The sequence below is a fragment of the Cyprinodon tularosa genome, unplaced genomic scaffold, assembly GCF_016077235.1.
Source record: "Cyprinodon tularosa strain WSP-4 unplaced genomic scaffold, ASM1607723v1 ctg90, whole genome shotgun sequence".
NCBI classification, from domain to species: domain Eukaryota; kingdom Metazoa; phylum Chordata; class Actinopteri; order Cyprinodontiformes; family Cyprinodontidae; genus Cyprinodon; species Cyprinodon tularosa.
In genome coordinates, this window is record NW_024039674.1 from 1,416,477 (window position 1) to 1,430,677 (window position 14,201).

The 14,201-nt window shown below is 37.5% G+C and overlaps 1 long non-coding RNA gene across 1 annotated transcript; it reads right to left on the reverse strand.

Moving 5' to 3' along the window:
* Window positions 1-12,328: 12,328 nt before the first annotated feature.
* LOC119775938 lies at window positions 12,329-13,816 on the reverse strand. The gene is made up of 2 exons (XR_005279716.1): window positions 13,742-13,816; window positions 12,329-12,613 (listed from the first exon to the last, which is right to left on the reverse strand). It is a non-coding gene; the product is annotated as an uncharacterized LOC119775938 (long non-coding RNA).
* Window positions 13,817-14,201: the final 385 nt, after the last annotated feature.

A 14,201-nucleotide genomic window follows, 5' to 3' on the forward strand; every position in this document is an offset into this window, starting at 1 on the left:
GTTGTGACTCTATATCCACTTTAAGGTTTCTTGTCTTCGTCTGTAATCTACTTACCATCTTCACTCTGCAAACACACATTTTTAAGGGCTACAAGTAAGTAATAAAATAATGCACCAGTAAAACATTTAGCCAGCCTTACTTTTCTGCCTTGAAATCCCATTAAGAATTTTGTCTGAGGCGCTATTCTGTGTATCCTTTTATAGGTGCTGAGGCAATTAGTGCATCAGCTCACAGCTCTCTAAGACATAAATTGTACCATAAAGAGGACAAAGCAGGGGAAACAGTTAGAGCTGTGAAACAGGAAACACACCGAAGATGTGTTTTGAAAGTCTACCTTCTTGCATTTTAAACAGCATTTTCTGTTTTGAGCTCACAATAAAACTAAATCAGAATATTTATACTTCAATATCAAAAATGGAGGAAAACATTCAGAGTGAATGAGGCATAAAAAAGACAGATGATGAAGCAGAGATAAATACAGACTAGAAAGAGAATAGACATCTAGAAAACGGGATAATTACACATTGGCAGACATTGTGTTGACTGGTGTCAGGAGGAGCAACTGCTCTCTCTCTATCTGGCCAGAGCAGGTAAATAATGAACCAGGATGCTGCTAATGTGCACTTACTGTAACCCCAGATAACTCACATCAACAATAGCAGCAACAGTGAGCAGCAGATGGAGAGACATCTGCAGAGAACTTCAAAAGCACCCTGTCCTTGTAAACTGCTGTTTATCAGAGGAGAGGACACTAGCAGTGGACAATAGCTGGGAGGATGAGGATAACCTGAAGGCTCCTGTGCAGCAACAAAAGTAGAGTTCTCCAAAAAAAAACTTTTCTGACTGCACACCTCCAGTTGGCTCCAAATTTACACAATTCATTAAATAAATAAGTTTTAGTAGTAGTAAATAGTAAATAAGTTGAACAATTGTTTCTAACAATTGTAGAAAAAAAGAAGGTCATGATCAGAACATTTTATGATCTTTCCTTTCGCTGTCAAGAATATTTTTGTTTTAGTTACCAAATTATTTAATCAGACTGTAGTAAATATCACTGTTTTTGGGGCGCCCCCTAAAACATAAAAGATACTTAAATTTAATCCCTTTTCGAAACATTTTTTTCTAAGTTGATGCATATTTGCATTCCTATATTTGTGAACATTCAAACCCAACTCTGACATTTTTATTTGAGCTAAAATTTCAAATAGGGGCACAATGGTGGACATATTTGTCACAATAGGAGAATTGGGTTAGTTTTATTGATAATATATGTTTTTTTTTTCCTTAGATAGCGAACAAAATATGGAGCACACTGCATTTATTAAAAAGTAGAAATAATAAAAGCATTTAAGTGTCAATTTAACATTATTCTGTCTCGCTGGATGTTCAGAGTAGGAAACCATCATCATCAGTAATGAGTGCTCATGGCCCTGGGGAACAGGCTTTTTTTTTTTGGCCATACTAGTATAAAGTGTAATTGCTCATTCACTACAGTAGGCGGCAGTGGCGCTCTCATTGTTACTTCTGTCATGTTTGCGTATTACAAAAAAGGGAAAAACATCCTGTGTTACCAGAATTTATTCCAATCATGTTTAACAAAACCATTAATACTACAATATTACAGAGTCTTCTAATGATAATGCCTGTGGTCAAAATAGAGAGCTGCGTCATTCTCTTGCTCGTTTTTGTCGCTCGCACGTACGTTTTCTTCCCCCTTTTTTCTGACCCAAAGTAAATCAGGGAAAACAGGATACAGGATTCAGGCTACTGAGCTACTGAGGTGTCAGTCTGCTCATAAAACGAACCATGTTTCTTTCTAAAAACTTACATAATGTCTCTTTAAGCACAAAATTACAGAGCATCATTTAACTTAGGCCTGCCTTTTGACCACTGCTCAGATGAACAGGGCCCCAATATCATATATGCCAATTCACAAGAAGGTGCCTACGGACTCATGTTCTCTCCAAGTACACTCTTGACAAGAGTATGGGAAAGTATGGACTCTGGGAGAAAAGAAGCACACAGAGGTCAACCTCAGAAGTCTGCTGGTTGCTATGGTCCTCTCAACATCAAAACTTTTTGTATTATTATGCACTAAATCAGTAATTTGGCCATATAAAGTAGCTTAAAAAGTAATAATTTTCTTTTGTAGAACAATGGCAACAGCAAAGTTAACTTTTAACTTAATACTCTGAGCTCTATGAGCGCTCCACTGGAAGCTCCTGCTGCCATGGTGCATGCTGGGACAGCTGTTAATCTCAAGAACGGGCAAGTCTGCTCTGATGTATTCTCGGTAAGGAGAATACATCTGTTGTCTGTTCTCGGTCTGCTGTTCTGTGAATTGTCTGATGGGTGATACTCCAGGCCTGAAGAATAGCCCCACTCTGGTATTAGTCGTAAAGGGTCAAATAAAAAGGCTTTCTTCATGTAAAAACTATATTTTGAAAAGTTGCATGAAGCATTATGTAGCTCTACACTTTAGTTAGGCACATTTAACTTTCTATATATATCTGCAATACAACAGATTTCAAGGATAGCTAACTGTGCACCGAACCAAAATAATCCATACTAAAGCCTTTTTGTAACAACAAATCTGGATTTGCAAACTTTTACTCATTTATATACTGATAAAGAGGTTTAGTGCACTGCCCAAGGATACTTCTACCTCTGATTAGGGAAAATTAGGCTCTAATTCAAACCTGCAATTGCCAAACATCTACTCTTTCCTCTTAGCCACGGCCATCCAAAGCAACATCCTGTTATAAAAGAACGGGTTTATGGAATCGAGCTTAAAACTGGTCTAGTAATTGCTCCAACAAAGTTCCCTTGGGACAGATTAACAGTCTGGTTGAATTCCTGGGTTGCGAAAATCAATACATCTTTGAAATGCATCAACCTTACAACCGAAGTCTGCTGAAAAAGCTAACAGTACATAACCAGGGGGTCATTAACTTTTCAAAAAGGCATTTAAACAGCTTAATGTATAAGAATTCAGTAACAAATAAAAGCAAATTGAGGCCTTAAATCATGAAACAGATAACAGCTGTAGGCAAAATGAGAAAAAACAGGTGAACGGATCATTTAATAAAGTGGTGGATCTGGCTGAGGAGGAGAAGAGAGGAGCACAAGAATAAAATTAATAGAACATATTCCCGGCCATGGCTGGGGGTCGACGTTGGAAGGTTTGGCCCCGTCCTTGCAGGGGAGCCGGGTGGCTTTACGGCAGGTGGGATAAAACCACCGCACCTGGATCCATCTCAGCTTTTCTTGTGGGTCTGTCTTGCTGCCTATACCACCCTGAATAGTTTTATCACCATAGGTTTAGCCTTCCACAGGCATGGAAATCTTAGTGGCACCCGCTGCTCTGGGAGCTTTTTTTTATGTTTGCTTTGGTCATCTGTTGTCTTCTTTCTACTGTTGTTATGTTCTCTGTTTTCTGTCCCTCTCATCTCATACATGGAAGCAGACTTCAAGGAGTTACTGTACATCTTATCTGTTGTCTAATTTTGCTGCTTTTTTTTCTCTATTCTCATTGATTGTTTCCTGTCTCTTTCTCTCTCTCTCTCCCCCTAGTTCTTATCCCTTCTTTTATTCTCACCTCCCTTTCGGCATCTGTTGTATATGATTTTACTCCCTAAATAATTTTCTATAAAGTTTCATATACGGTACAATTACCAAGCAGAACCTTATGGCAATAACCATAATAGGCTGCTTGTGAAAGCAAGTGAAAGTGTGCAAGTGTGAAACCCCGAATAAAATCCTCCATGTTCTGTGTGGCTCTGTGGAAGTGAAAATCCAGCTTTATTCTGGCATTGACGTTGCACTTCCACAAAGTTACGGCATCAAGGTGAGGTCCCTTCTGTAGACTGTCTCTTCGGGAGAGGTAAATGGCCATCTTTACTTAGCTGATTAAAAAATGTAAAGGTCTGGCCTTTGGCTTGTTTCCTCTATTTTGGAAAACTCCTATAAAAAGAGCGTTTGTAAAAACTGTCCCAAAAAGACTAAAAACACAAATTCAAGGGCTAAAAATTGTCTTTACTCTTGTGCATTCCATAAAAACGTTGTAAACATTTTGAGAAAGGACACTCGTTTAAAACCCCCCGATTAATAATCAATTAAAAAAAAGTCTGTGGCAATGGCACCGTGTAAAATCCTCCATTGACATCTATTCCTGGAGCTATATTGGCATATAGGACACACAAAAAAAGAAAATGGCTTTGACTGTTAAATTAACTAAGATATCAAGAGCTTAAGTTTTGTTTGCTTTATCTGCTCTGCTAACTGCTTTTATCATGTTTTTTAAAATGACCTTTTCTGCTTTATATTTTCTATATAAAGCACTTTGAATTGTCTCTGTACGGAATTGTGCTGTACAAATAAATGTCTTTCGTCTTCTTGTTTAAAAAAAAAAAATAACTGACAGAATTTAAAAGTTCACAAAACAGTTTTTTTTTTTTGTCTCACTCACTTTTGAAACAGTACCAGCAGTCAAAATGCTGTACATCTTGCCAGGAGCTTCCACACCTTATCCTAGTATGAATCTATCCCCTGAATGGATGCCTTACTGACTAAGTCAACCAGGGCAGAAGAGGAATAACATGGAATCATCCGATCTGATTTAAAATAATACCTTATAGCTAATACACATAGGGCCGGATCTATCAAAGGTTTGCGTGTATTAAAACGTGAGCTATTTCACTGCGCACGCTAAAAAATGTACAAACTGATCTATCAACAGCGTGCTAAAAGGATTTGGTCTTTAAAACGTGCTAAATAGCGCCTCTTATCCATTTAGTACTTTTTCTGCAATGAATATGTAATATGAGGCGTTTACACGCTAAAGTGCGTCTTGTGGGAGGAGAACATGTAAATATATTAATTTAGCACTCGCAAAGTGATTTATCAAACTTGAACGCAATTTTGCTAATGGTATCTGACTCTATATTTAACACGTTTCAAAAGAAGGTGCAAATGGTCTGTATGCGTAATTGCGCACACATGGCAGCGGTTATTGTCGCAAGAAGGAGACATCGAAATGAAGCAAGGAGACGCAGAGAACGCATTTTTTCACTCCGTGTAAATATTTTTGGAATGAACGAGGAAACGATCATCAAAACATATCGTTTATCCAGCATTGCCATTTTGGAGCTGTTGGGGGAACTCCGAATGGATTTGGAGCCAGCCACAAGGAGGACCCACGCAATACCAGATATCACAGAACTCCTTGCAACGGTGCACTTTTTTGCATCTGGGTCATTCCAGCGTATGGTTTGTAGCGAGAGCTGGGATCTCCCAATCTCGTTTTTCAGAAGTGCTGTCCGACGGGGTCGGGGTTCTCCCCCTGCGCCTGTGGAGCAACATGCAAATGCTGCGGGGATCTCATCCACAGTCACAGGCCAATACAAAACACCTGTTTTTTTTTTTTGTTTTTTTTTTTTACTGCAGCACATACCACCTTAGGCAATAAAGGTGGCCAATTTATATATTTATTTATTTATTTATTTATTTATTTATTTATTTATTTATTTATTTATTTATTTATTTATTTATTTATTTATTTATTTTTGTTGGGGGTCACTGTAAGATTTAAATTTCTTAATGCACTAGTAGTTTGTACAGACTACAAACTACTTTGCCGCAAACCACAAAACGCGCAAAACCATCATTTAAATAGGGCGTCTCCAACAGTTTTGCACCTGCCACCAGTTACGCAATCGCTCTTGTTAAATCACCCGCAAACCATGGTTCAGCCCCTCGCGCAAAATTCCAGTTTGCGAGCGCAAATTACTGCGCGCAAAATTGGATCTTGATAAATCCGGCCCATAGTCATTTGACATCGTCAAATTGTTAACGCAACAACAGGAGATACAGTTATCACAGATACAGTTAAATGCCTTCCCATTAAAAAATATCATTAATTTACGATAGCAATTCAAATAACCGAAAAGTGACTGACAAAACTCATAGTAAATAAAGCTTTAACAAATGATAAATGAATAAAATAAAATACTGATATTGATTTTTTTTTTTAAGAATTCTAAAAAACATATTGTCCCAGACAAATTAAAGTGCCTTGCTAGTGAACCAACATACCTGCCAATGGTTGCAGAAGTTTGACTGAACATTTCCTGAATAGAATAGAAAACACCTGATTTTACAGATTGCCTCAAACTGTTGCTCAACAAAATTTTAATACAGGAGCTCATTCAGGGTTTTTTTTTTTTTTGTTTTTTTTTATGTAGATATATTGACATGCAGTATCTAATATTTAGACTACAAAGCAGCTAGTATGCAATCTGGGCACATTGTGCAAACACTGCCAGTCACATTTATAAGTTGGGCTGATAGTCTGTTTGATTTTCTACAAGGGAGTTTGTGTATGTCTGTCATTTTCATAATGTAATGACATTATTCTAACCTTAACAAGAAAGAACACTGAACATTAACACAGCTTACACTGCTTCAAAACACTCTAAAAAGTTGTACTATACGTTATTTGCCTAATATTTTAATTAACCTAAAAAGAGATAAAGGTCCAAGATGGATACAAAGTTGAAACTTAAACTGCTTTGATTTGACCAAGATGATTGGGAATCTGCTCTAAAAATACTTTTTGCTGCCTTTTTTCTAAAGATCAGACTTTTCATTATGAATTCATAAGTCTAAAGTGGGTCAGTGTGAGCATAATCTAATAATTGTGATTCAGTGAAACGGCTAAATTTCATCAGAAAATGTAATCCATAAAGTATCAAATGAAATTAAATATTTACAGCTGCTAGTAGTTTGATAGATGCAAATTAGTATAAAAAATACAAATAATGATCAAAATAAAAAAATTCAATCTACTCTAAAGCAGGAGATAAATGCATTAAGAACAAGTTTAACACATAAAAACTCGACCTAGACACCTGCTTTCAACTTTATTCTTCAAACTCTAAAAAATCTAACTATCATGCTTGAAAATAATCCTAGATCCCTACCAGGCTTTCTGATTAGTAAATAAATGGGGCATATGTTTTCATACAGAGGTGTGTGTTTAGCTGATCTGGTAAAAATCCACCCACTATTTAAAGAAGAGCAGCAGAGCCCATCAGGGGTCGTTCTAGTCAGAGCTTGTTGACAGCAAGCAGGAGGTATCCTGTGGATGTGTGCAATTTATCACTTTCAATTCAGACTAAGGTCAAATGAGCTCTCAGCAGTTCCCTAGCAAGTAACCAGTGCTCCTTCAGACTAAGGTCAAATGAGCTCTCAGCAGTTCCCTAGCAAGTAACCAGTGCTCCTTCTTGGCATGGCTGGTAAAAGGTTAATGTGTCCGTACTTTCATAAAAATGTCACTTCTAAAGCTCCACTTCACCTTAACTGAATGTCTTTTCACGCTCTAACAAAACTGCACTAAGAGAGCCTGGAGGGGAAATAAAGACCCTGCTGCTCTTAAAGGAATAAATGTCTTCAAAAGAAGGCAGGAGTGGAAGCAGGATTACTCTGATATTTTCAAGTGTACCCTGAAAAATGATGGTTTCGTGCATTTCTTCATAAATAAGTCCCTTGTGAACTCAGGCTTAAAAGTTAACAGGGGGAAAGCATATTTCTTGTAAACCATTTTTCATTAGTCAGTCTATGGGACTCTGTTGGAAAACATGGCCACTAGTTATTCCTAATGAGGTGCATAAGCACCGATGCTCCGAGATTCCTGTTAATGTGAAAAAGCTACATGAATCCTGAGCTGAGAGAGAATGATTTTAAACACAAGCTGGTAAAATGAAGCAAATATTGTTAAATGTTCAAAAACAACAACCAGCTCTTCAAGCTAATAAGTGAATGTTTGACAGGAATTTAAATGGTTAAATCTTTCTTCCAAATATTTGATAGTTTATCATCCTGCTTCAAAGGGCTTTTTTCGTTCTTAAGATTTGTAGCTTTAAAGTTGCATAAACCTTTTTTTATATCAACAAAGTGATCTTTTTTAATTGTCACATCAACAATTTATGTGAAATACTTGATGTTTTTCTTCTAAAGTTTATTTTTTTTATCTGAGTCTGAATAAAGGTTAATGAACCAATGTTAATACAGAGAAAAAGAGTAATACATATTTTTACATTCCCACATTTTTCAATAATTTGAAAAAAATTATAAACTGTCATTTTTTTTTATCAATAATTAGCTTTAATTTGTATTTTTGTAACGTATGTACCCTAAGCAAAAAAATTTTTTAGGGTACATACAGACATTCTTGTCTGTCTGTGGCATTTAAAACATGTCACTTCTCAGGTCTTTAAAAAACACAAGATGTGAGCATGAGGAAAAAAATTTGGTTTTGCATTTGATGTTGATCCAAGTTTCACAGGTTGGCCATATGTTAGCTTAAGTCATGAGCCTTTTTAACCTTGTGCCTCAAGCTGGATTGTCACAAGATCTTAGTTTTGAGTCTCACAACAAATCCATCTTGAAAGACTCCAGCTAATACATCCGTCTCGTAACAAGTAGTGAGTCAGACCGATGAGATGCCAGCAATGTTTTTTGGGACTGGACATGTCATCGCCATGATTTTGATTCATCTTCTACTTGCATCCCACATTCGTTGATTGTCCTTGCAAATTTTTTTTCATTAGAGGGTTGACGATGTTCAAAAATCTAATTTGTGTTCTTAAAACAGCATTTATGCGCATGTTTGTCGTGCAAATTCTAGAAAAATTGTTGCACAATGACATGACTTCTCCGAAAACATCGAACAATGGTCTACATTTCAGTAAACACGTCCCACCTGTCATTCCTGGTGCACTTTTGAAAAGTCAAAAACTTGCTGCTACGATTGCCTGCAAGCGTATTATGGAAAGTGGGTAGGATCTGGCACGTCAACCAATCTGCTCGAAGTATTGTACTAAACGTCTCTCCTTTTCATGGACAGAATGAACGCAGCCATCTCAGATTGATAACATGCACCTCAACTGTTCTACACATATTATTTGATATTATTTTACACTTACCAAAATGGACCATTGTGATTGCTGCTCAAACTTTACTCCCTCCAGCTGTTAAATTTAAAAAGAACAATGCAGGCCCAGCCGGGCTACGGTATAGCATTGGATCAGGGCATGTGTTAATGAGCACAGTTCTGGCACAGAGCCGTACACCACTCCCGACCGTTCTAAAGATCTGGTAACACATACTGTAAGCAGATGAGGTTTAGATCTGCATGCTGTTCAGGTAACAAAGATCATGAACATTTGGATTCTAAGTAAAAAGCCTATAAGTCATTTATCTAACCATGCACAGAGGGAGCCACTTAAAGTTAGTGACTGAAAAGGGCATCTGCGGATAGGGTGCCTTTAGTTTGTCAGCCAGCTGGCCACAGATTTCCATGCAACGTGGACCACCCACTGCATTGATGTAAATAAATAAACAATAAAAACACCTTCTTGTGAATATTGTAAGTAGATAACACCTTGCTTGTTCTATTTATGGGATGGGATGGGCAATAATTCATGAATCTCAGATTGAATTGTAGACTTGAGTTATGTGTTTTTTCTATATCATAAATAAAGGGCGAGATGCACTCCTGTTTGGCTGAACTAAACTAAACAGCTAATTATTGATCTATTTCATTCATATTAGTTGAACTGGGGAAATATCTAAACACGGGAGTAAAATAGGCGTTCATCCATGTTGTATTTGGATTAGAGAGGCTGAGAAATAAGGTCTCTTGGACTATTTTCCTCATGTTAATGAGACCTGAATGAGGGAAAAGAAACAAGACCCCCACAGCTTTGCTTTGGTTTTCTTACAGAGAAGGAGCACTTCGACACTAAATTAGTCAGATGAGGTGCATTCAACATCAGATAAAGGATCATCCTTAAAATACAACCACTGGAAAACCTTGAGGCAAACTCAGAACTCAAGTTTTGGACCTATTATGTGTTCAACTTTGAACTGGACAAGTAGAGGACATCCGACAGGACAGACAGAAGGACAGACTATTGGCTTATATCATTAAAATACTTAAACCAAATTAGAACTTTTGATTTTGATTGACATTTCATTTTTTTGCTTTTTAAACCCAGAGTTGAAATAATTTGCTTTAGAGTTGTAGTCAAGACCACACAAACCAAAACCCAGGAGTGCAGAGACTAAGACAAGGCCAAATACCAAGACATATACCTTATATAGTGTTGGCCTTTTAAAGGTATTCACCTTGTCTTAGTCTCAGTAGTACATGGTCTTGGTTGGTGTGATCTTGACAATAACACCAATTTGCTGTTTGCACAAACATCAGAAAGATCCCATTCTAAAATCTAGAGTGAAGGTTTAAGTATAACAGCCTTAATTCTCAAGTACCGTATTTGACTCTTGAAACCTAAAAAAATGGACTTCACCTTCTGAAAAGAAACTGGAGGATTATGAAATTATGCTTTTTTATCTCCTTTTGGTGGAATTTAAATCAATTTCTGTAGATGAAGGTCATATTCAAAGACCTCTTTTGCACAATTAAATTGATGCATAATCAGTCATTATGCATCAATAATTTCCCAGCAGCGCACTGACATGTCAGAGAGACCTCAAAGAGAGCTCCGTCTCCCCTCTGTCTCATTTACCCTCTAATTTACCTGCCCATCGAGACCAATGGAGGAAAATTTGTTGTCATAGAAACTAATCTGCAGAGGTCTGGAGGGAAGGGTCGCTTGGAGCACAGTGGTATTTAACCACGCACACATGGACAGAAAGAGCAGGTCAGAAAAAAAGAAAAAAAAAAAAATCAGCGTCCATCAGAGGATGTTTGATCTGAGCACAAGAACCCAGAGGGCAGCCTTTTATGGAGCTCCAGCAACAGCTTCAGAGACTGGTTTCTTTTTAAAGACAGGCCAGTTTGCAGCAATAAAAAGCTTTATTACACTCTTATTAATAACACTGTGATTGATTTGTTTCAAAATGCCAGCCTACTCCGCCCTAACAATAAAATGACCCTACACAAGGCATATTTTTATCACGTGTCCCTAGCTAATAATATGTATTATATAATAAAGACTGCATAGAAACCACCCAGCTGTATGAATTTACATCTTTATCAAAATTATGATTTACAAGAAAAAAGACAAAATCTGTAAATGAGCATTAAGGTGGACAGACGAACAGACAGACAGATAATTAATCCCAGAGGGAATTCAAGGTCTCAGTGGCTTACAGACATTGATTGCTCACAACAAGCACTTACTGCAGAAAAAGTAAAAAGGTCATTTTAAATTCCCAAAGTGGAGAAAAACGGCTTTAATTCAGTTCTGCATGACCGCAATTTGGACTTTGTGGATGAACTGATGTCATGCGATCTTGGAGATAACTGATGGTTGGATGGAGCAGAGGGACTAATAGATTGAAGCATCATGTAGAGTCACACAAGCATTGCTAAGAGCCAATGTTCTTTAAAAGTCTATGTTCTAACCCTAGTCTCGACCAAAAGATGAGATTTAGGATACAAACAGCTGAAATGACCTTTTTCCCATGTATTTGAGCTTAGCCTAAGATACGTTTAGAAGCTTCCTCGTCCGAGGTAGGCTCAGAGTACAGTTACTGCTCCTCCGAATAGTAAGGACTCAGTTGGGATTGGTTTCTGTTAAAGGTGCCTCCTAGGCTGATCCTTTTAGAGGTTCTAGGACTTTAAAAATATGGTGGCTCAGACCCATTGGCAGAATTATATGCTTGGGTTAGAGCATGAAACGGCCCAGTGGGCAAAAGATGTCAATTAAACATCAATTTGACATCAAACACCGATATCAAATTGTTATCAAAATTTGGTCAAAAAACGTAAATCAAATTGACATCAGTCCTTTGACATCAATTTTATGTATGTCAAATAATGATTTTATTTATGTCATTTTGACATTACTTCAATGTCAAGCTTTTGTAAAATTTCACTCAAATAATGATATTGATGTTATTTTGACATTGTTTTTATGTCAAACATTTGCAAATAAAAACATTTAAAAATATGCACAGACGGAAAGATTCTGCAACGTTTTGTATTGCAAACAGACTTGGCTTCATTTACTTAGAGAAATGTGCGGTCTCGCGGGACCTTCATTAGGATTTTAAAAAAAAAGTTCCTTTGAGAAGGAAATGGCCTAAACAAACCCAATTCTGTTTGAAATACAAGACAGCTGTATTGCAGTTCTGCAGTGTTTCATGCATGGCCTTTAAAATAGCAATTCTGTAAAGTATATTGTCAATAGTTCTAATATTAATCATTTTTGGATCATCTAAACTAAGTTGATGTTCTACAATTGCTATTTTTCTACAAAAATTCCCCCATGGCATTCTCTCAAAGATCAAACATACAAGTATAACAAAACATTTTTATTCTAAAACATTCCAAAACATTGATTTCAACAGCTGTGTAGTTTAACAGGCAACTGACTACAAATATGTGAACTATAAATTGTACACAAACAACAGCAATGAACTAAAGTGAAATACTTTATAGATTTTGCAGTCATTAAACATTTTGAGCTGCAGCAGTCTTGCGACCACCACCACCTTTCCTGTCTGGCGCTGAACGCAAATAGGCCGCCATCCGGGAAACAATGTCAGCTTCACTGGCTCCAGGCTGTGATAGCTGAATGGAATCTGAAAAGATAAAAAAAAGCAAATTGTACAAGTTTTGAGTATAAGATCAACATGGAGGAGCGCCCCACCTAAGGAAGGACTTGTCAGTTCCTCTTGTGACTCCCATTTGTGTGTTGGTGTGGGAGAGGGTGCAAAGAAAACATAAATACACACATGCACAGAGATCTATGAACATATGACACTGCACACAGCCTCCACATAAATGTGAGGGGAGGGGTGTGTCCTGAATTGTTTCTTTGAAGATTAAAATCTATCTCTCTCTCTATATATATATATATATATATATATATATATATATATATATATATATATATATATATACATACACATATACATACATATACATTCACCCGGAACATGGCTGGAGATAGGCACCAGCACCTCCCGACCCCACTGAGGGATAAGGGTGTAAGAAAATGGATGGATATATATATATATATATATTTTTTTTTTTTGTTGTTGTTGTTGCTTTGTGCCTTGGAAGATTAAGAAAGTACAAGTGAGTAGAACGTTTATCTTACATTTACACTTTTTTAGATAAAAGCAGCAAAAATGGTTAATTGGGCAGTTTGCTCAAATTGAAAAAAAGAGCATGCTGCTTGGAGTTTTTTGCATCAAATCTGGTTCTAATAATGCTGTTGTTAGTCCTGCGTCAAAACAACATAACCTGAGGCTCCAGCACCAAGACACAGGAGAATCTCATTGATATTTAACACCATGGATGACGAGATGTTTATACTGGAAGAGGAGAATCCACTTTTTTATATGATACGACGCATCCCTTTTATAGCTAAGGACAACGCAAGAAAAGAAAAAGAGCAGATAAAGAACGCGGATGCAAAACGCAGGTAGCACTGGCCAAATAATCACTTTATTGTTCTATTTAAAGCCTACAAGTTTACTACTGTTGGGTCACAACGTGATCGGAGCGCCGAGCCGGTCCACTCTGAAACACTCCTGGTGGAATAGAGTGCCGGGCAGAAACCGCGACGCAGATGCTCAGCAGACGCTCCGCTTTCAGTGGAACCCTGGGGTTACCAGACTGATCCGCTGTGTATACGGCAAGTTAGTCTGGCTGGCCAGGTTAGGCCAGAGTTTCCCCAAGTACAGTCCTTGAGAGCTACCAACCTGCAATGTTTAGATACGTTCCTCCTCTACCACCCCTGGATCAAATGATTTGCTCGTTAGAAGGCCTCTGCAGAGCTAGTGAGGGAATTCAGCCTTATGAGTCATGTATGTTAAAGTAGGGACACATCTAAAAGTTGCAGGATGGTAGCTTTTGAGGACTGCACTTGGGTACCTCTTATATAGGCAATAGGCAGGTCAGTCTAGATAGGTGACAGAGCCAAAACTGAAATTCTACTTACCTATCATGACCTTGCAAAGGGTCATTCTTCGAAAGGCTCCTTTTCCACCGCCACCATCCATGTTAAGTCCAGACATAAGCTTATTTGTAAGGACTCTGTCAAACACATACAAAATTAAATCAAGGTCAGGTCAAGGTACATTGGACAAATACGGGTCCTTCCACAAAATTTGCAGCCAAAGTGTTAGTCAAATTTTAAAGTTGAACTCTGCTATGTAATTC